This window comes from Xenopus laevis, chromosome 1S (assembly GCF_017654675.1).
Source record: "Xenopus laevis strain J_2021 chromosome 1S, Xenopus_laevis_v10.1, whole genome shotgun sequence".
NCBI lineage: Eukaryota > Metazoa > Chordata > Amphibia > Anura > Pipidae > Xenopus > Xenopus laevis.
In genome coordinates this window covers 76,250,252-76,271,174 of record NC_054372.1, presented here as the reverse complement: position 1 = coordinate 76,271,174, position 20,923 = coordinate 76,250,252, and the positions used below count along the sequence as shown (strand labels likewise).

The following is a 20,923-nucleotide window of genomic DNA, read 5'->3' as shown; positions in this document are numbered from 1 at the left end:
ACGCTGCTGCCTAAGGCGAGCGCCCCAGCTCACCTCATTGGCAGATCGCCCCTGTCTATATATAGCATATTATAAATGGTGCTGGTAAAAAATTTAATTTACAGACAGAGAAAACAGGAGAATAAAAACAAAAAAAATGAAAGGGAAGAAATTGTTAACAAGTAATACACAGATCCTATCCAATCCCCATGGGAAGCAGCTGCCTTTCCTGCATTATGCCTATATCTGTATAACAGAGCATTCTGTCCCAGGGGCTACACAGATCCTATCTGATCCCCATTGTAAGCAGCAGTCCTGTCCTGCTTTATGGCAGCTGAGATTCTAGCTATCTGTATAACAGAGCATTCTGTCCCAGGGGCTACACAGATCCTCTCTGATCCCCAGTGAAAGCAGTCACTGAGCTCTTAGAGAACCAGAGGGATGGAGAGTGTCAGCCCAGGCCATGCAAGGCCTGGGCGGTAGGGTTGCCACCTTTTATAAAAAATTTTACCAGCTGCTGGGGGACGGGGCCTCAAAAGGGGTGAGTGTGACGTCAAAAGGGGCGGGCACGGCGTCAAAAGGGGTGGGGCCATGCGACGGAGACCCGCGGACGCTAGAAGAAAAAGGTAAGTTGCAGGGGATTGGGGGCAGGCCGAGGGCTCCTTTTGATCGTATTACAAATTTACCGGCAGCTACATTGCCGGTAAATTTGTAATACCAGCCCCGGCCTTGGCAGGTATTTTACCGGCTAGGCCGGTAAAATACCGGCCGGGTGGCAACCCTACTGGGCGGGCAAACCACCAGCGTGAGGCCCAGGCCTTGGGGCCTACACTGGAAGGTGTGAGATCCACCAGGACGGTGCAGACAAGGAGTAAAACAGCAGGGAGTGAAAGGAAAGGAGCAGCAAGAAGATCAAGATCTGTTTCCTTGGGAAGGATTTCTTCCACAGACATGGAGGATTTGGAAAAGGCAGCTGCCAGCGCTGTGAAAACGCCTGACAGGGAAGTAAAGTGTTTCACACAGTAAAGTGTTTCACACAGTAAAGATGGCCACGTGCTGGAAATTATCGGAAACCACGAGTCAAATTTACAGAGGAGAGTTTCTCAGACAATACCGCTTCTACCTCCTCCTCATCTTCTTTTTTTAGATTTGCGAACCCCAGAACCTGCAAGACCAGGCGGGGGACCCGGAGAGGCCACAGGGGACAGACTACCACGGGACAGGGAGGTGCGCTACAATCCCAACCCACAGGAACGCAGACAGCTCCCATACAGATCGGCGAAACAGGACAAGTACAAGAGACGTTAGTATACAATATTTCCAAATCTGTACTTACTGAACAACAAATGCTAATACTACAAAAGGGTTTATCATTTTGTCCCACTTATGCATGTGACACCTTCAATCTTGATATTGAATTACAGAGATTTTTTCGCAATTTAAGGTTGAAAAGCCATTTTGCTAAAATACCAGACCAAACTATTATTAATGTGGTTGCCTCTGATAACTCATGTATTACCGTTAGGGATGTGGGTTTATGTAACAAGAGTACCTTTATACCAACAATGTAGTTGAGGCATATGTAAAACTGGTGATGGGTAATATTGAAAAACTAAAACAAAGGGCCATACATAATCCATGGTTTGGACATGAGTCGAATCTAAATCATAAGGAGAGGGCATGTTTGTCTGAATTGCTACATAATGACAAGATAGTGATCAAACCAGTGGATAAGGGTGGTGCACTTGTTATTATGGATAAGGATTCTTACATGGATGTACACGTATATACTCGTGTATAAGCCGAGTTTTTCAGCACTTAAAATGTGCTGAAAAAGTCTACCTCGGCTTATACGCGAGTCAATGGGTGCGCACAGGGGTTTCAAGACTAAGGGACCCAGCGCTAGGACCCTGTGGCAGTGTAGTAGGCGGAAGTGACGTGCAGAGCTTGACGAACACGCTTGCCGCAAAGGAAACAAGATCCAGCAGTGCAGAGAGGGAGAAAGCAGCCTGTCAGCCTGTCAGCAACTGTGAGAAAAAGGGGAAGGTGGAGAGAAGCGGCTTTCAGAGATCGAGCTGTGAGTGAAATGATTCAGAGAGGAGGGGGAGAGAGAAAGACGGCTGTGACAGTAGGGGTGGGAGAGGTGGAGAGAACGGACTTTCAGAAGTCGGGCTGTGAGAGGAGAGGTGGACAGAAAATTGGCTTTGATAGAAACGGAGGCAAGAAACAGGGGAAAGAAAACGGATGCAAAACTAACTTTTGTCTTACAGTTTAAAGGTACTGTGACTGGTGCAGAGAGAGGAAGGGAAAGATATGGAAGCAAATGGTTAGAGGAAAGAGTTAAAAAGGGCCCTGTGTGGATACTGTCTCTCCCCATTGAAATGTAGGAACTTCCCTTTTTAAGTTCAGCATTTATTATTTAGTGTGCCTATAATGTACCCCCTGTTATTAATTACAAGGTACTTAGTGCCGAGAGGGACGGTATAATTGATGGGGATTTAAAGAAATTTCTCATCAAGGAGAATCCTATAACACCAGTATTGTATACATGGCCAAAGGTTCACAAAGATCTTGAAATACCACCGGGACGACCCATAGTGGCAGGAACTGATTCAGTTCTTAGTCCCCTGGCTATATTTCTGGATAAACTCCTACAGCCATTGGTGGTCAATACCAAATCCTTTGTAAAAGATACTACACATTTGCTTAATATACTTGAAACAATCCATCTCCCTGAACATGATATAATATTGACAAGTTTCGATGTGAGTAGTCTATATACATCCATCGCACATGAGTCTGGTCTCCACGCCATACGTTACCATTTAGACAGTGGCGTAACTTCGGATGCCAGGGCCCCCCTGCAAAAAAATATTCAGGGCCCCCTCTGCAGGAAATAGTGGGAGAATTTCATTAAAGAATGTAAAAATGGGATTTTATATGTTTGCCTTTACATGCCCTAACAAAGTATTTTAGGATTGTGTAATGAAGAAACTATTTTAAATTCCATTTTAGTGCTTACTAAGAGTGAAATGAAACTAACAGCAGGGGTCACATGAAGGGTCAATTTACTTGGTACAACAGGTCCCCCTATTACTGTCAAAACATCATCCTTTTGGAGGGGAAAAAAAATGTTACTTCCTCTTTTAATTTTTCCCCAAGCTGGCTTATGTTTCAGATCCTGCTCAAGCCCTTTTGTTATTGTGTAGTCTCTTGGTTTTTTACCTCTGCTTGTTTGACTTTGGTTCCTGCCACCTGCCCTGGCTTCTAACCAGGCCAGAGGGGCTGCTGTACGTTGCCACAGACAGTCACTATTTATTGGGCTGGAGGCTGTGTCAGACTGGGGTGCTAGGGGCCCACCAGAAAACCTTAGACCATTGGCCCACCAGAAAACCTTAACCCATGGTCCATAAAACCTTAGACCGTGGGCCCCCTTTCCAAACTATTATTCCTCCTATCCTCAGTCAACCTTTTTATTTTCCTAGTCTTTTATATCTAATTTCAATTTTCTTCTATTATTTGTTTTCATAGGGACTGAGATGAAATAGGCCAAATGATTAGAAGCAAGAGGCCCACTGACACCTGGGCCCACCAGGAGTTTTCCTGGTGGGCCAGTCCGACACTGGCTGGAGGGGGGTGATTGGGCCTCCGTGTACTTGGAATGCCAGGGCCTATTGTGAATTCCAGTCCAGGCTGCTTCTAACTTGTCCCTGACTGCAATTTTTGCGTCATCCCTGTGATGTGCACCCTGATACTACTAATCAGGGACGCTCCTTCCATGAAGGAAGGTGAGACCCTTGCATCTGTGATTGATGATCATTGTCTGGCACCAATCACATCTTCAGTCAGAGAGTCACCTGCTTTTGAACTTCCGGTGTGGGGGGAGGAAGTGGTACAAAAACTCAGCTTGTAGTGGCTACCTTCATGGTGTGGGGCCCCAGGGGGCACGGGCCTGATTGGACGAAATTGGCCTAAGTCCGGCACTGATTGCCAGTGCAAATGTCCCGAAATAGTCCCTGCCTGTTGTGCATATTACCGAGGAACCAGGCCCCACTGGGCCCCCTGTACCCCCCCACAACTGCCGGGTCTGCTTCCTTAGAAGTTACGCCACTGATTGCTGTTGTTTATTTTACAGAAATGCTGGTTTTAAAGGGGCCATTTAGCTACTATTATTGAGACTTGGAGAGGGTTGTATTCAAAGACTATTTGAAAATGTAATTTTGTAATGCTTTTATTTTACGTAATGTTTACAAATGATTTAGTATTCTGTTCCCCCTTTTATTCACTGGTTACATCACTTTGACTGTAATTTGTACTCAAACTGGCCGTTGAATCATAAATGTGCAAACATAAACTGAATTAACCCCTATTCACTTCTGGTCACCACAGTCTCAGGGACTCTATTACACCCCACATCCAACACAGGATTCTATTTCCCACTTATCTGTCGGGTTACTAATAATAGTGTGTGCATTACTGACCCCTGGAAACACCAGGGCCTGCACAGGGACGTTCCATTCTGATAAAGACAAGTGCTTACTTTCTGCTTATTTAAATAATGAAATAAAAGGCCATACCTTCTTGTGTGCACAGAACATTCCTTTGCAGCAACTTGCTATCCCAGGTTTAAGGTTGGAATTTCTAGAAGCTACCATGGTGTCTAGCATACAGGGGGAACATGACGAGGTATAGTCTGAGGAATAGGATCGGTGCCAGACTATCATCATAAATCACTGTGCACGCTCTTAAATAAAAAAAACTTTGTGCGGTACAAAACGTTATCTCACGTAACACGCTGCACACAGTGATTGATGATGATACTCTGGCACCGATCCCATCAGAGAGACTTCTGCTTTGAACTTCCAGTGTGGGGGCAGGAAGTGGTACAAAAACTCACTGATTTCCAGCGCAAATGTCCCGAAATAGTCCCTGCCTGTTGTGCATATTACCGAGGAAGCAGGCCCCACCTGGCCCCCTGTTCCCCCGGGCCCCCCCGCGACAGAGGGGTCTGCTTCCTCGGTAGTTACGCCACTGCATTTAGACCTCACCCAATACACTATACCACAAAAAAGTTCATTATTGACTTATTAGAGATAGTGTTGCATCAGAATTATTTTCTGTTTGGGGACCACTATTATATCCAACAAAGGGGTACCGCCATGGGCAGTAATGTGGCCCCTACATATGCTAACCTTTATATGGCATTTCTGGAGGAGACATTGGTATATGAAAACCCGATATATCAGGAACATTGTATATTGTTTGTACGCTATATTGATGACCTGTTGTTTTTTTTTAATTGAATTTCATACGTTCCTCAATGGTATGGAGGAGACGCTAAAGTTTACAAATACATATGATTCCAATACCATAAGTTTCCTTGATGTTCAGCTGACGAGGGTGGGGACTAAATTGAAGACCGACTTATTTAGGAAGACGACTGATAAAAATAGTCTGCTACATTATACCAGCTTCCATCCTAAAACACTGAGGGATTCCCTACCGTTGACCCAATATACAAGGCTAAAACGTATAGTCAGTGATGAGAATGACTTCCAAAAAGGGGGATAGACTTGCATTTGTGAGCAAATATACAACAGCTAGCAGACATGTGGGCAACATCATCCGCCGACATTGGCATATATTGCAATATTGCCATTTGGACATACCGTCTTTCCAACAGGTGCCCCTATTAGCATATAAACGTGGGAAAAGTCTGAAAGATAAATTGGTTAAGGCTGACATTGGTGGCAAGACTAGAACTAAACAACTTTTCTTACAGAATCCAAAATTCGGGACTTTTCCTTGTCTGCACTGTACCCAGTATAATTCGGTGATAAAGGGTGATTGTTTCTATCACCCACATCGGGGAAATAAGTATACTATCAACAAATACTTTACCTGTGATTCATCATATGTAATATATTTGCTTAAGTGTCCCTGTGGGTTACTCTATGTGGGAGAAACCACGCAGAAGATACGGGATCGTATCTCTAAGCATAAATCCACAATACGGAGAGTATAATACACGATACTCCATCAGTCAGCTTAAATTTCAGGTCATTGACACTGTGGAGATGCCTAGGAGAGGTGGCAATAGGCTACTGATGCTAAAGAAACTGGAAATGATGTGGATCCATGAACTAGATACAATCTGGCCCAGAGGCCTGAATAGAGAGTATACTCCAGGTTCATTTATTTTTTAGGTAGATAAGTCTTTTTGGTGCATACATAGATGTTACATATACCATGTTTCAGAGATTTGATTTTAATGATTTTTCTTTTCCTTCTTTAAGGGTATTAGAAGTATTACTTGGTGACCTGCATAGAACACCCGAGTGCCGGCATAACATCGAGCATATCTTGGAGTGTCTCAGAGAAGTGCTGAGTATGTTTGTCATGGGCGTCTCAGGTATGCAAAATCACCTTATCAATGTGCAATAATTGTTGTATGTTTTAAATTGATTTGAGCATCAAAGTATGAGGTTTTGCGATCACTAATGGACTTTTTTGAAAACCAACGGACTCAATTGATGAAACCTACTGTTTTTGGAATCCATGCTGGACATTTTATTCTACATTTGGAACATTCTTAACTTTTTATTAACACTTTTTTATTAACACTGGTTTATCATAAATGGATTTTAAATTATTGGGGTTGAAAGGTCATTATTCAATATGTAATCTATTTGATTGATTAATTGTGGGATGGGGGTGGAGCACATGTACACGCCCCAACCCCTCACTTTAAAAGGATTGTTGATGGTGTAACACGGGGCTTGATAAAGGGCCTGGTTGGCTCGAAACGTTGCCTTTGTATGCTATGGGCTAAATAAATTATGCACTTGAGCACTTTTGCAACTTAACAGTGTGCTGCTGATTTTTGTCTAGGGAAGTAAAGTGTGTGATGAGTGAGAGGGAGGGAAGGAAGGAGTTTGTTGGAAAAGAAAGACAAATGGAAAGTAAAGCAGAAATTGTATCTGTTGCAAATATGGAGGGTTGTGTGCAGAGTAAAAGCTCTGAGATACGTGTTGATAAACATAAAGATAAAATGGAAACCAGTCAGCATTTTATTTCTCCTGATCTCTTTGCCTCTATGAAATCTGTGTCAGGGGAAGACTGTGAGTTTGTGGGTGGAGAGGCAGCACAGAGCAAACCCAGCAAACAATCAGGGGCTGAATATGCAGCAGCTGCTTTGCACCATGCGGCCAACATGCAGTCTCCAGTGGCTGATTGTGGGGGAGGAATGGCTGCTTCTAAAACTTCCCCTGAGAGGCATCAAGCACCCCATGCTCTGGTAACAAAAACTGCCTCATGTGCAGGGGTGCGGGTGGTGTCTGGAGCTGGTGTGGAGTCAGGGGAGGCAGTGGGAAGAAACTCCAGCAGCCATATTGCTACTCCCTCTGTAGAGATGTATAAGAGTCTCACAGGGAACAGCCATCTTGGTACTCCCACATCAGAGGGAAACAATTGTTCTGATAAATGAACAACCCAAAGCAGAAAGCCTCTTAAAGGGACAGTATGCTGGTTCAAGTCACAACCAGGATCAAACACCTACCACTGATGAACTGGTTGAATTAATACAACTGGCAAATGAACAAGAGCTGCAAAAATTTAAAGTTGAGTTGCAAAATGCATTTTATAACTATTCAACTGCTGATGTGGAGAAGCAAGACTTTTATTTAGCAAAAGTTAACAAAATAAATGAAGAGTTCAGAACCTTAGAAAAACAGATTTTGCAGGATTATAAAAAAATTGTTCCCCTTTCTGAAGTCTATACAAACAGGAGAAGGTTTGAGGACTCTCGGCAAACTCTTAAACAGCCGGCTAAATACAGGCCCATGAGGCAAATTGCATCTGCTTCATCTACTTCTGATAGTGACAAGGAGACTAGAAGGATTGGCCAGCTGAAACAACGAAATCAGTTGTTGCTCAGATACATGCGCCCAATTTTATCTTCAGCTTGGATGAGGCAAATAATATAGAAGATAAAATGGGAAAGAGAAGCCAATCTGCTCATAAGGAAGAGGAAAGCTTTGTTTTCTCAGAACAGTATTTTCCCTCCCTTCCCTCTACTTCCCAGATTGACTGTGTCCATCAGCCCTCAGCATCCAAGGAGACCTTCACTCAACCATCAGCTAATAAAACAGAGACTTCTGCAGTTGTGCAGAGTGCCCCAATGTCCTTGGCACTGGGGCATGTGAAACTGAGTGAGCAGGAATTGATGGCAGCTGCTGGTGTGGGAGAGTCTGGGAAGGATGGAGTGGATGGAGTGGAGGCTGGAGCAGACTGTGTGAATGCAAGTGATGTTATGGAGTGTGGAGGTGGAGACATCAGTGAAAGTGTTGCAAAGCAGTGTGTGGAATCTGTGCTTGGTGATGTTAATGAAGTCAACAAAGATGCTAATTCTTTGGCCGATGTGATACAACCTGTTCCTTGTACCACCCCTTTAAGTACTGCTGCTTTAATTTCTATTTCATCTTTTTCTGCTGTACTCACCACTTCTTCTATGGCCTCAACCTTTTCCCCAGCCCTTACAGTTTTTCCAATAACAACTTCCCCTTTAACTACTCCAGCTGTTTCTCAGAATCCTCTGCCTACAGTGCCCTTCGCACAGCCAAGTTCTGTCTCTGCACCTGGGCCGGTTTTCAAGCAAAAGAATGTGATTAAGCTCAGGTGGCAGGGTGATAAGGAACAAATGCCTTCTAGGGATGTGATAGCCAAGGAGATGCTGCTTAAGCAAAGTACTTTAACACCGGCAGGCGTCAGGGCTTATATAAAGTTTTCTGACACCGAATATGACATTGTGTTCAAAACATCACAAGCCCTGGAATTTTTTTGGCAGGATTATGACAGCTTTAAACATGCAGGCCTGTGGGAAAGTTTTAGAGTCATCTCAATAACTAAACCTGAGACAAAGAAAGTCACCATTTTGTTTAAGAATGATTGTGTCCCTCGCGAGGATATTCTAATATGGCTTAGACGTCATTGTAAGGTGCTTACCCCTTTGAAGAAGGACATTGATAATAATGGGTATTGGTCAGGTGGGTGGTGTACTAATGTGGAATTGTACATGAGGTATAATGTGCCGCAGCATCTTCCAAACTCTGTCTTCATTGGTAGTGAGCGAGGGGTGGTTTTTTATCCGGGTCAGCCAAGGGCCTGTTTCAAATGTGGTTCTTACTGACATCGGCAAGTGCCTGTGCAGTGATCAAGTGTTCACTATGTGGTGATGTAGGACACACCGGGAAAGATTGCAATGATGTAAAGTGTAACTTGTGTGGAAGCTATGGCCACTCACATAGGGCTTGTCCAGAGGCTCTTCATAACATAATGGAGAGTTGCCCTCAGTTAGAGGAAGAGATGGCAAAAGATATGTTGGAAGAGATAAGGGATGAGATGGATTATTTCCAGTCTGATTCACAACCATCGGTCATTCCCCCTTCTCAGCCTCATGATACAGTAAAAGACCAGTCAGCTGTGGCAAGAGATGCAAGAGATTCTGTTCCCCTGACTGTTTCCTCTTTGTCTCAGGTAGCAAATAATGAGTTGCCAGTTTCTATAACAGAGGCCCCCATCATTCAGCCTTTAGGAATACAGCCTCTTCCCCAGAGACAGAAACCTCTTGCACAGTCTGGAAAGGGAAATTGTGAACCAGCAGATAAGGCAATTCCACCAGTAAGACTAAGTAAGTCCCCTTCCTCACAAGATTGGACAATAATAAAGAACAAAGTCCTTTCAGGAAAGCAGTCCCCTCCAAAATACATTCCACCTATGCAAATCAGCCTAGAAAACAAATTTGAACTTTTGGCAGAGAAAAGATCTTGGGCAGATGCTATGGAAGAGCAAGATGAATTGGAAAGGATAGATATGGAAGACAAACAAAGTGTGAAACAGTGTCATGTTCAGGCTGTTGTGGGTACAGATAGTGGTGCTGAAGGCGATACTGACAGTAAGGGAAAGGAGGAAGTTGTTTCAGTGTCTGAAATGAAATGCAACAAATTGCAAGTCCGCAGGAAAATTGTCTTAGTTGAGTTCAGGGAAGGTGATAAGGCTTTATCTGATGATGCAAGTGAGATGATATCGTTAGGAAATGATGATCCAATCCCATCTGGTACACAGATTAAAAGATTTGGTGATCAAGATGATAGTCAGGATAATAGAAGGAGTAGAAGGAGGAGGAGGCACAAGAAAATTAATAACACTTAACTATGGCTTCTTGCCCCCTCAGGTTTATTTCAACAAATGTTACAAGCATTAAAGTGGCCAGTACAAGATATCAAGCCTTTGAAGCCTTAAGCCACACTTCAGCTGACATCATCTTCTTGCAAGAGACCAGACTGACCACCACTGCAGATATCAAGAAAGCATCAAAAAATTGGCTTTGGGGTCCAGCATTTTTTTCAATTGCTGCAGAACCTGGGTGTTGGTACATTTTGTTTAAAGGCTTTTCTGGAATATTTGTGCACCGCCTTATAGAGGTGGAAGTAGGCAGGTGTCTTCTATTAGACGTCTCTGTTGCAGGACGCAGACTGAGACTTATTAATGTTTATGGGCCTCAGTCTGGGCATGGGAGAAAAAACCTTTTGAGGGAAATTCAGCCATATCTCCATACCTCCACTTCAGTCATCATGGCTGGTGACTTCAACCAGGTCCTTAGAGCAGAAGATAGATCAAGGCTTTCCTTTGACAAATATGAAAGTAATTTTCTTAAAAACATACTTGAGCAAGGAGACTTGGTTGATGTCTTTACCCATGGTGGTCGGATGTCAAAGAATACTTACCATTGTGCAGGTCGAAGCAGCAGGATTGACATGGCTTTTGTTCGGAGGGAGGAGATCTTTACACAGACTGAGGAAATCTTGGTTGATTACTCTGACCACCTTGCCTTATCTTTTTTGCTGGGTGTCTCCTCGGTTCCAACAAAAGGTAGGGGGTTATGGAGATTGAGTTCAGATACCCTGGAGAGTGAGTTAGTGCAGCACTCCTTTGAGGCACTCCTTCAGTGTGAGTTGACAAAGATTGTGTTTTTCAAGTCATTCCGCACCTTCTTCCGCAGACTATCTGTTATAAGGGAGGGAAACAAGTATAAAAAGTACCTTGCCCTACGAAGAAAGCTTGAACCCTTAATTTCGGACAGGGTGGTTGGGGAGAAAGTTTCCAGACTAAAGCTTCAGATCTAACGCCATCAGTATAGTCGTTACAGGTCCTTAGTTCTGGAGAGGGATTATGGGGGATTCCATTGCCCGGATCCCTTTCAGAATTGCAGGGAAGCTGTGACGAGGAAGTTGATTGTTGGTTTGAAGGACTCTCAGGGTATAGTTCAGAAATCTAAGGGTGGGATCCTGCGAGTTGTTCAAACCTACTATGCTAGTTTGTTCGGAAGTAAGGTTTTGGATAGGGGAAGGATGAAAGCTTTTCTGGAGGGAACCCCAGGTCCAGACCTGAAAAATTGAGCAGCTAAAATTAAAGAAAGCCCCAGGTCCAGTTGGCCTAACAGCCGAATTCTATAGAACTTTTAAGAACCTTTTGACCCCGATTCTTTAAAGACTGCATGGGAAGAGGCATTTTGCCTCCTTCCATGAAAATCTCCTCTTTGGTGTTATTATCCAAGGGCAGGGATCCTACAGATGTCAAGAACTGGAGGCCAATTGCCCTCTTGAACACAGATAGGAAGCTTTTGGCAAAGGTTTTTTTTTCTAGACTTGTTTTATTTTCAGGCACGTTATTGTCCCATGAGCAGTTCTGCACGGTGAAAGGGCAGAGCATCTTTGGGGCAGTCTTGTCTGTACGAGAAGTGCTTGAAACATGTAAAGCCCAAAATAAGGGGAAGTATGTGGTAGGTAGATCACGATTATCTGTGGGCGACTTTGCGTAAGTATGGCAACCCAGACCAATTTGTTGATTGGCTTTCTGTTTTGTATAAGGAGGGGGAAAGCTTCCCACTTGTCAATGGGTGGTGTGGTGAAACCTTCGGGGTTGAGGCTGGGGTACACCAAGGTTGCCCTCTTAGTCCACTGCTATATGTCTTTGCGATTGACCCATTTCTTCGTGGAGTTCAGGCTTTGGATTTAGAGGGCTTCCAGGTCCCCTGTTACCTGCCCCTGAAGTTGGTAGTCTATGCGGACGATGTCTCGGTTGTCATCTCCCGTCCTGAAGAAGTTGGGATGTTGACCGGGGTTATCGAAAGTTACTCAGAGGCCTCAGGCTCTCTGGTCAACGCTGATAAGTCAGAAGCTTTCTGGACCTTGGATGGTGAGGCGGATTTTCTGCTCCCTGATTTCTAGCATGCCTCCAGTGAGATAAAGATTCTAGGGGTCAAATTCGGGAGGGGTGATAATGCCAGGTTAAATTGGGAGTCAAAACTGGATGCTGTCGACTTAAGGATACATATAGCAGAGAGTTTTACACTGATTAGTGTTTGTGCCTTACTTCTTGTGATGGTTCCCTGGATGCTCCGTCTCTGGCACCCTGTAGATATCCAAAGTTTTGTAAAGTATGGGAAGCACTCACGACAGCAGATTAACTGCAATTATGCTGTTTATTGTGTCACCACACAATAAACAGCATAATTGCAGTTAATCTGCTGTCGTGAGTGCTTCCCATACTTTACAAGACTTAAGGATACAGCAATGGAAAAACTGGAAGCTGTCCTATAGAGAAAGAGTGAAGCTCATCAAAGCTTACCTGGTTCCTATCCTCCTGTATGTGTCTTATGTTTACCCCTTGCCAAAAGCTTTCTATGTAAGGATCCACAGCTTGTTCTTTCAGTTCCTTTGGGGTAACAAGCTGAATCATGTCAAAAGAGGGATCACTTACCTGCGGACTAAAGAGGGTGGGCTGGGCATGTTATGTCCTGTGGCCTTCTTTGGCACAATTTTCTTGAAATTTAATTTTGGGAATCTGGGCCAAAGAACGGATGTTCCGTGGGAAAACAGTGTCAGGGCCCGGGCATCCCCTTTTATAGGGCAATGGTTACAAGGTGATAGGGTGAAGTTGGTGCCGGTGCTACATGGTCATCTCCCACTGCACTTTGGTGCCGCACTGAAGCTTTTAAGAGTTTGGGACATAAGGATAGGCGAACTTGGCACAGCCTACAGACGTGATCTTTATAAGAGGGTGTTGAGTGTCTATTTTGCTGTTCCAATGGCCTTGAAGGACTGTGTAGGGGGAACTCTTGTGGAGAGCCTGTGTTACCTAAACGGTAAGAGATTACCCCCAAAGTTTTTTGATCTGGCATGGCTCTCTCTTCAGGGCAGGCTCTTTGTTAGGGGGAATGTGAAATACCTGTCTGCAGTAGATAAAAATTGTCCCTGGGGGTGTGGTGTAAAGGAGACATAGGAGCATTTTCTTTTGCAGTGTCCCATGGCAAGCAACATCCTTCATCAAGTTTCCCAGGCCATATGCGCCCCATCTTTAAATTCCCTTAACTATGCTGAACTTGCATATGGTGTTTTGTCAAGAGACCATTCATATCAAACCGAGACAGTGTACCTCATTATTACTGCTTACAAATATCATCTTTGGCAGGGTCGTTGCAAATACACTTTTGGTATGGATATGAGTGCAGAGAGGATAGTGTCCTTCATACTCAGAGAGTTATGTTTTATAAGGCAGATGGAAAGATCAAAATCCTCATCTAATATTTCTTCATGGAGGGATTTCATATTCTAATGTTTAGTTTGAGCCTGATGTTTTGTTCAATGTTTATTATTTTTCTATGTACACCTTGGAGGAAAATTACTGCCTGCTTTGTTTTGTCCTTGGGGGTCCTTTGTTTTGGGTAGGGGGTGGGGTTAGGGTGGAGGGAGTGTGTAACGAGAACATTTCAAGCAGACTCTTGACTTGAATATGAATGTCCTTTATTATAGGGAGGGGAGGATGTCAGTATGGACAGAGTTTGGACAATCTGAATCTAAATCCTCTGGAGGGTGGATTGGGTGGTTTGGTGTCACATACTACATGAACTGCCACAAATGGACTCTCATTAATTAGTGTGTGCCTCATGCTAGTAATTTGAAGGTGTGCATTATTTTGTAAAAGGGTTTTTATAATTTATGTAAATAAAAAATCTAAATAAAAAAAATTCCTATCTGATCCCCATTGTAAGCAGCAGTTCTGCCCTGCTTTATAGCTGTCTGTATAACAGAGCATTCTGTCCCAGTGGCTGCACAGATCCTATCTGATCCCCGTAGGGAGCAGATGTGTTTGGAGAGAGCTGGTGATTTTGACTTACCCAGGCCCTTCTGGGTCTGGGGAGGTTGATTTCTCAGCTGTTTTTGTGGCTTTATAGCTTTTACTTTTCATTTTTGTTTTTGATTATTTATTTATTTTTTTGGAAATGGGTAAGAAGTTGCCCCCAACAGAGGAAGCAGGGGCAATGAATACCCGAGCAAGGCTGGGATCCTGTGAGCCAGAAAGCTGTGGCTGGTGCAGAAAAGAAAATGGCTGCTACTGTAAAGAAAGTAAACAAGAAAGGGAAAGTTTTGCTAAAGGAGGAGGAGGTGGAAGAGGTGTATGTGGAGAGTGAGGAGGAAGAAAAGCTGGATGAGGTCCCTGAGTCAAGTCTGTCTTGGTTTGCGGCATCTGAGCCCCCTGTGCAATGTGTTGCGTAACTACAAGTCCTGCATCTGGAGTTTCAGCAAAGGTTGGTGAATCCCAAGCTACCTGTGTCCCAGAGAGCACCCCCTAAGGAACAAGCAGGTCCCCCATAGCTATGGAGGAGGAAAGACCTGTGGCCAGCGCAGACTGGAGCCCCTGGTCTGGTACTTGCATCAGTCAGAGAGCAGAGGGGAGCGGTGCTTTGCTGGGGGAAAAGGAAGGTAAAAGTGGCTGTATTGACACACAAGCAGCTGCTGCTATGGACAGTGACCCCCAGGTGAGGGAGAAAGCAGGTACCAGCTGCACTGCTGTAATGGAGGCCAGCCATGTGTTTGGGAAGGAGGACGCCATTTTGGAAGCAGAGACAAGCTTGTGCACAGCAAAGGGGAAGCACAGCAAAGGGGAAGCTCCGCCCACCCACTCCGCCCACCCAGTGAAAGCTATAGAGAGTCCAGCAGAGACAGTGAGAAGGGAAAGATTCCAGCAAAGAATCAGGGAACCCCCCCACAAATGGCACCAAGTGCTGCTGCTTCACCAGAGGGAGGAATGGAGGCAAGCATGGACTGTGGCTACCTGGCAGAGACTGTGGCTTTACAGGTGCTGGAGGAGAAATCTGCAGGTAACAAACAAACTGTCTTTTCCTTAATTGCCTGTGTCGGGGAGGGGGTTTCCACTAATGAGACTGTTACAGACTGTGTCTCTAAAGACTTTTCTGTGGTCTCCACCTCTAAAGACTCTGTAAATCAGTGAGAAATTGTCAAAGCTTTAAAGACTATGGAGTAATTGCAGCAGAGAAAAAATAACTGATTAAAGGGGTTGTTCACCTTCAAACAACTAGTTGTTATCAGATAGATCACCAGAAATAACGACTTTTTCCAATGACTTTGTATTTTCTATGTGTCACGGTTTTTCTAATATTGAAGTATAAAGTGTCATTTCTCTCCTTCTGAAGCAGCTCTGGGAGGGGGGGTCGCCGATCCTGTAAACTGTTCTAAATTGATACATTGAGTTGATACATTTCTTATCTTTGTCCCTGCTGAGCAGAATCTCTGGGTTTCATTACAGGCAGCTGTTAGACTTGATACAATTGTTGCTAATACTCCAGAGATGCTGCTGAGAAATGGATCAACTAAATGTTGCAAAATTGTAACAGTTTAGAGTCTGCACCTGGATTACTGAGCTGTCAGACTGAAACACCACAGACACGAACATTCAACTTTAAACTTAGATTTTGGAAAAAACGTAAAAAATAAATAATGGAAAGTAATTGGAAAAAGTCATTATTTCTAGGGAACAATCTAAAAACAACTAAATTGAAAAAAGTGTTTGGAAGGTGAACAACCCCTTTAATGTGATTGCAAAAGAACTTAGTTTGGCTGCCAAAGCGACTGGAGAGTTAAGAGGGCAGACAATAAGAAAGACTGCTATGTATAATAAAGAGTTGGAGGAACCGGAGGAAGAAATTAAAAAGACTTTCCTTATAATTAAACCATGGGAAGAGATTTATAAGAACCGGGAAAGGTTTGAGCAGATGAAAAAAGGGAACACAAATTATTCTGTTTCTTCTAATATCCCTGCTAATGTTGTTGTGCAGCCAGAATGTGTGAGTGTGAGTGCAGGTATGAGTGCAGGTGTGAGTGGGGCAAGTGGTGAGAGAGAGAGAGGCTGTGAGTGAGGGGATACAGGGGGGTGAGAATGCTGGTGTGGGAGGGATGGGAGAGGGGACTGTGGGGGGCAGTAAGGCTGCTCCAGAGGTTGGGCAGAAGAAAAGTCAAGCATTTGTGAATGTGTGGGAAAGGAGGACCCAGTTAAAGAACCAAATGAAGCAGTATCAGTACAGCTGCCAGAGGTCTCTGGTTCTTGAGAGGGATTCTGGGATGAAAATTTCCCAAGATTCTTTTAGGAACTGTAAAGAGTCAGTTAAAAGGAAACAGGTGAGGGGTCTCATTGACTTCCAGGGTAAGGAACAAAAGACAAGGGAGGGAATACTGGAAGCAGTAGCGATCGTTGAGGGGGGCGGGCCCTGGTGCGTGACGCACAGCCGGGCCCCGCCCCCTCCGTACGGCTGCATTTGCCCGTATTTTCAGCGGCGAGCGGACTGCCCGGGGGCCCTGAGGGGGTGCGGGCCCTGGCCCACTCGCACCCCCTGCTCCCCCGGTAGTTCTGCCACTGACTGGAAGTCGTGAGATCCTACTATAATGCTTTGTTTGCGGAGAGAACTTTGGAGAGGGAAAGGATGACTGCTTTCTTATAGATGACCCCAGGACCTGACACAAATAATTTTGATTTTTTTCCCCTTGACAGCTAAAATCACGGAGGAGGAAGTAAAGTTGGCAATAGAGAGTCTGCAGAATAAGAAAGCTCCAGGTCCAGATGGTTTAACATCAGAATTCTATAAGGCCTTTAAAGATCTGTTGGCCCCGGCACTTGTTGAGGTGTTTAACTGTTGCTTAGAGTAAGAAGACCTCCCGCCATCTATGCAGTTTTCCTCTTTGATTTTGCTGTCAAAAGGTAAGAACGAGAAGCATATTGAGAACTGGAGGCCAATTGCTCTGCTCAATACAGATAGAAAGATTCTCACAAAGGTTATTTTCTTTCGTTTAAGTTTATTTTCAAGTACTTTATTGTCTGACTGTCAGTTCTGCACGGTGAAGGGGCAGAGCATTTTTGGAGCTGTCTTTACCATCAGAGAGGCTCTGGAATTATGCAAAGCTCATAGTTGGGGGAAATACTTTCTGTGTTTAGATCAGTCAAAAGCCTTTGATAGGATGAATCACCAGTACCTATGGGCTGTTTTGTCTAAATACGGTATGCCGGGTCAATTTATTAGTTGGATAAAAGTTTTGTACAAAGGGGCAAGAAGCTTCCCACTAATTAACGGTTGGCAGGGTAAAGACTTCCAGGTTGGGGCAGGAGTAAGACAGGGGTGCCCTCTGAGTCCTTTGCTGTATGCGTTTGCATTAGATCCCTTTCTTAGGTCGCTGCAGGGAGGTAACTTAGAGGGTATCTGTGCACCCAGTGGTCAGCACCTGAGGCTGGTGGCCTAAGTGGATGATGTGACGGTGGTTATCTCAAAGCCTGAAGAGGTGGAGATAGTCTCCTGTTGCATCAGAAGCTACGCAGAGGCCTCAGGGTCTCTGGTCAATAGTGAAAAGTCGGAAGCTTTGTGGATTTTGGAGGATGACCCCAGTTTTGAGTTAAGAACCTTCCCTGTTGCCTCCTCTCAAGTTAAAATACTAGGGGTTAAATTTGGGAGGGAAGATAATGCCAAATTGGGAAGAGAAGTTGGATACCGGTTTGGCAAAAGTTCAGCGTTGGAAAGGGTGGAAGCTGACCTATAGGGAAAGAGTTAACCTTATCAAGACTTTTCTGATCCAGTTGTTTTTGTACGTGTTCTGTGTGTTCCTTTTGCCAGAATCTTTATATGTTCGAGTCTATAGATTATTCTTCCAGATGATCTGGGGGAGTAAGCTAAACCCAGTCAAAAGAGGGGTAACGTTCCTGCAGAGGAAGGAGGGAGGTTTGGGGATGGTCTGTCCTGTGGCCTTCTTTGGTGTCATGTTCCTAAAGTTTAACTTTGGGGGTCTGACTCAAGGAAAGTTGTATCAGGTCTTGGGCATCGTCTTTTATCATGGACTGGCTGCAGGGCGGTAGGGCGAAAGAGGTCCGTGTAGCTATTTCCCACCACACATTGCCCATGCCCTTAAACTGATAAAGAGGTGGGGCATTGGGGTGGCAGAGATCACATCGACCCCGAGGAAACAAATTTATGCCAGGGTACTATGAAGCTACTTCTGTGTCCCGTTGGCCATAAGGGACTGTACCAGTAGGAGCCTGGAGGAGACATTGAAATATTTAAACAGTGTGAGACTTCCCGCAAAGCTGTTTGATAATGCCTGGCTGTCACTGCAGGGCAAACTGTATGTACGGGGCAATGTAAAATACCTGAGCCATGTAAATAAAGAGTGTCCCTGGGGGTGTGGGGTGGAGGAGAGTCAAGAACACTTTTTGGTGGATTGTTCTGTTTCATGTGGTTTATATGAGGGTGTGCTGAAGGTGTTGGGTATTTATAACATATGTGCCAATGATTACGCTGAGAGAGCCTATGGACTTGTTCACAGGAAGCATCACTATAACAGAGAGACTATATATATTATTTTGTCTGTGATTCGGTATCACCTCTGGTGTATGAGATGCAGGAAAACTATCTGGAGAGAGAATGAGTCAATAGACCTTACAGTAAACAAAATCTTAAGGGAAATTAGTTTTATTAAGATTAATGAGATACAAAAGAAAAGTGTAAATGAGAAATATTGGATACACTTGGATTTCTCTTGGATTCATCCTTCTACGTTTTCTTTGTAAATAATGTAAATATTGTCTTATTGTATTCTTCTGATATGTCATGATTTTGTTTTTGTTTTTAAAAGTTTTTCAATTTTAATAAAAATCCCTATCTGATCCCCATTGTAAGCAGCAGTCCTGCCCTGCTTTATGGTAGCTGAGATTCTAGCTATCTTTATAACAGAGCATTCTGAGAAATGTATTTATTTCTTATATATAATTATCCATAATACTGTGCACACATTTGTACACTGGTCACCAAAGTTGCACAAAATATTTTGCAGTGTAGGACATCATTCCTAGCGTGCCCCCAACACCAATTGGCAGCAGGTATAGAGGGTAAAAGGCAGTCACTTTTTGCCCACCCAGCCCTGTAACCCTGTGCAAGACAGCAAACCTCCCAGTTGTTCATAAGGAAAGGCCTAGTAGAACTGTTTACATGGATTCACAATCATAAAGGAAACAGATCAACTTATCTGCCATGCTAAAAGTTTTATTTGTAATCTGTCTGGTGTCTGCAGTCATGTGTCGATTAAAATCATGGAGGTTAGTGAAGCAGAATAGCTAAGAAGGTACAGATGGGGTTAAGCCTTCTTTTCAAGGAAGGCATAATAACTCATTTGTGTATTTAGACCCTCTTCTATTCATATTTCAGTCTCTTATTAAAATCATTGTATGGCTGCTAGGGTAATTAGGACCCTAGCAACCAGAGTGCTGAAATTGCAAACTGAAGAGCTGCTGAATAAAAAGCTAAATAACACAAAAATCACAATAAAAAATGATAACCAATTGCAAATTGTTTTAGAATATCACTCTCTACATCATACTAAAAGTTAACTCATAGGTGAACAATCCCTTTAGGGGGGCCCAGTTGTAAATTTCTGTACTGGGGCCCTTAGCGGTACTGATGAGGATGAAGAGCCGGCTCCACCAACCACTGCTAGGGGGGGCACTGGGCAGGCAACAGGGCAGCACTGCACCTTGGTCCAAAGCTTATGGGCGTATGGTTGGGGACCATCCCCAACCCTCCACAGCAGGCAAGGCAGTGGCACTTCAGCAGTGTGGGCATTTTTCATGTGCCAGGCAGAGGACCAGATGTTAGCAGCGTGCCAGCTCTGCCGGCTGAAGGTTCGAAGGGGGCAGGCAGGGTCACATATGGGAACGTCAGCTTTAAGTTCCCATATGAAACGTCATCACAGGATGATGTGGGAGCAGCACCAACTTGGCAGTGCACCGGGGGCAGTGGTGCTTCCTGTCCACCTCCTACCATTCCTCAGGGAAGAGGTGTTAGCTCCCCAGACCCTGCAGCAAGGGAAGAGGATTCTGGGGCTCACAGTCGGAGGCAGCCACTGTGTAGCTCAGCCTCTTCTGCAGCCTCCTCCTCAATGCGGCCTCTGTCCCGGCAGGTTTCCCTCCCCCAGTTCCTCACCTGCAAGACGCCTTGCTTTGCACATGTCCTCAACCTTGTGGTGCAGCGCTTCCACAAGGCCTACCAATGGTTGGGTGACATGCTGGAGATGGTACATAGGGTATGCGCCCATTTTCACCGCCACCGCCCCCACCGCCAGCGCGTCTCTGCCATCAATGCAGTGGCAGCATAATCTGCCACCCCACCAGCTCATCTGTGACCTGCTGACGCGCTGGAATTCCACCCTGCACATGGTTGAGTGCCTCGTAGAGCAGCGCTGGATGGTCAGCAATTACCTGCTGGAGCACAGTGCCAGGGGTACTCAGGGGGCAGATTTAGGGTACTTCAGAGCAGTGGCAGCAAATGAGGCAGCTCTGCTTCTCCTTCTGAAGCAGCTCTGCGAGGGGGGGTCGTCGATCCTGTAAACTGTTCTAAATGGATACATTTAGTTGATACATTTCTTATCTTTGTCCTTGCTGAACATAATCTCTGGGTTTCATTACAGGCAGCTGTTAGACTTGATACAATTGTTGCTAATACTCCAGAGATGCTGTTGAGAAATGGATCAACTCAATGTTGCAAAATTGTCTG

General features: G+C 44.5%; 1 long non-coding RNA gene across 2 annotated transcripts; it reads left to right on the top strand.

Moving 5' to 3' along the window:
- Nucleotides 1–1,898: 1,898 nt before the first annotated feature.
- On the top strand, nt 1,899–19,621 carry LOC121399334. 2 transcript variants are annotated; one of them, XR_005964928.1, is made up of 3 exons: nt 1,899–2,256; nt 6,276–6,391; nt 16,885–19,621. It is a non-coding gene; the product is annotated as an uncharacterized LOC121399334 (long non-coding RNA). The 2 variants fall into 2 exon arrangements; XR_005964927.1 differs by lacking the exon at nt 16,885–19,621 and adding an exon at nt 10,211–10,646 and having other exon boundaries at nt 1,900–2,256.
- The last annotated feature ends 1,302 nt before the right edge of the window (nt 19,622–20,923 follow it).